The 2,297-nt window shown below is 41.0% G+C and overlaps 1 pseudogene; it reads left to right on the forward strand.

Moving 5' to 3' along the window:
- The first annotated feature begins 642 nt into the window (after positions 1–642).
- LOC119527881 lies at positions 643–1,842 on the forward strand (annotated as a pseudogene).
- Positions 1,843–2,297: the final 455 nt, after the last annotated feature.

The following is a 2,297-nucleotide window of genomic DNA, read 5'->3' on the forward strand; positions in this document are numbered from 1 at the left end:
GCCATCCAGAAATTATCTTATTGTTAGGTCTAGGCCCTGGGCCCCTCCCTCATTTCCCTCTTTTGTAAAGCCAGCCTGCAGATCGGATCAGGCGCTACATCACTGCCCCCTCCGTCCCCCCACTTCACGCCACTTCTGTTCATGCCACATTGTTGCTCCCTCCCTACCCCACCTCTCCTATTTGAATGTACAAACCAGACATTGCCAAGTTACAAGATAAACTATGTGTAATCCCCTATTGGCCAAAGCTCATGTGCCTTACATGTCCAAGACACTGTGCAACCTCCTAATTGGCAGAAGGCCCTATAAAAAAAGGAATCCCACCACCCAACCACGTGATTTCCCCTCCAACCAGTCTCTGCTGGCTGGGCCCACCCTGTGGCTTCTCTCAATAAAAGTTCTTTTGTTGCCTGCCATTTGGCTTCGTCACCCATTTTTGTGCCAGAATACTTTACACTTATATCCTTGTTTTTAGCTGTTGTGCCTTGTTGAATCAAAGAGGCTGAATTTGATACAAGTTCAATGTCATTTCTGTCAAGAATTAACTGATATTGCCTTCTGCTCCTCCCGCTGCCACTGCTGCCTTGAGTCATTGCTTGTGCAGCTCTGGCTGCCTGGCTCCCCATACCAGCTGCCGATATTTGTAGTTCTTACAACACGGCAGACATTGACAACAAAGAGCCGTCTGAACTTGATCAAGATTTGGATGATGTTGAAGAAGTAGGAGAAGAAGAAACCGGTGAAGAAACAAAAATCAAAGCGCATCAGCTGACTGTTCAAATGACACAAAATCCTCAGATTCTTGCAGCCCTTCAAGAAAGACTTGATGGTCTAGTAGAAACACCAACAGGATACACTGAAAGCTCCTAGGGTAGTTAAAAGACAAGTGAATGCCCTCAAAAACCTTCAAGTTAAATGTGCACAGATGGCAGCCAAATTCTATGAGGACATTCATGATCTTGAAAGAAAGTATGCTGTTCTCTATCAGCCTCTATTTGACAAGCAATTTGAGATCATCAATGCAATTTATGAACCTATGGAAGAAGAATGTGAATGGAAACCAGGTGAGGAAGATGAAATTGCAGAGGAGCTGAAAGAAAAGACCAAGATTGAAGATGAGAAAAAGGATGAGGAGAAAGAAGACCCCAAAGAAATTCCTGAATTTTGGTTGACTGTTTTTAAGAATGTTGACTTGCCCAGTGATATGGTTCAGAAACAAGATGAACCTATTCTGAAGCACTTAAAGGATGTTAAAGTGAAGCTCTCAGATACTGGTCAGCCTATGAGTTTTGTCTTAGAATTTCACTTTGAACTCAATGTGTGTTTCACAAATGAAGTGTTGTCAAAGACATATAGGATGGAGTCAGAACCAGATGATTCTGATCCCTTTTCTTTTGATCGACCAGAAATTATGGGTTGTACAGGGTGTTAGATAGATTGGACCAAAAGGAATGAATATCACTTTACAAATTATTAAGAAGAAGCAGAAACACAAGGGACATGGGAAGTTTGTATTGTGACTAAAACTGTCTCCAATGACTCTTCAATTTTTTTTTTTTTTTTTTTTTTTTTGCTCCTCCTGATGTTCCTGAGAGTGGAGAGCTGGATGATGCTGAAGGTATCCTTGCTGCAGACTTGGAAATTGGTCACTTTTTACATGAGTGTATAATCCTAAAATCAGTGTTATACTTTACTGGAGAAGTTATTGAAGCTAGTGATGACGATTGTGATGAAAAAGGTGAAGAAGCAGATGATGAAGTGGAAGAAGAAGGAGATGAAGAAACTGATGCAGACTATGACCCCAAGAAGGAACAAAATCTAACAGACGGAAAGCAGCAGTGAAGCAAGATGGTCTACCTTCTGCTTCCACGGAAAGGATGAATTTATATCATTTGACAAGCCTATTTCAAGTTTTTGGTTGTTTGTTTGTTTGCTTGTTTGTTTTTGTTTTTGCAGCCTAGAATTAAAATATCAAGTACAATTTTAGTTTTCACACACACACACAAAAGAATTAACTCATCTTTCTGGGCTCAGGATACCACACAGGCAAAACCTGGCCTCATCCAAACACTGCGGATATATTTTTCACACAAGAAATTTTGAATTTCAACCAGAGACCCACTCTCCTGAATAATACATTGAGAGGAAGTGAGCATACCCAGACGTCATCTTATAATGGAAGCCCAGGGTAACATGCTTTGATTAGGTTCTGTACATGACTACAGATAGTGTAAACTATAGCCAGCTCCTTTCTATTTCCCCACCATTTGTCAACCCATAGCCTCTTCTTTTTCTTC

The sequence above is a fragment of the Choloepus didactylus genome, chromosome 1 (genome assembly GCF_015220235.1).
Source record: "Choloepus didactylus isolate mChoDid1 chromosome 1, mChoDid1.pri, whole genome shotgun sequence".
NCBI lineage: Eukaryota > Metazoa > Chordata > Mammalia > Pilosa > Megalonychidae > Choloepus > Choloepus didactylus.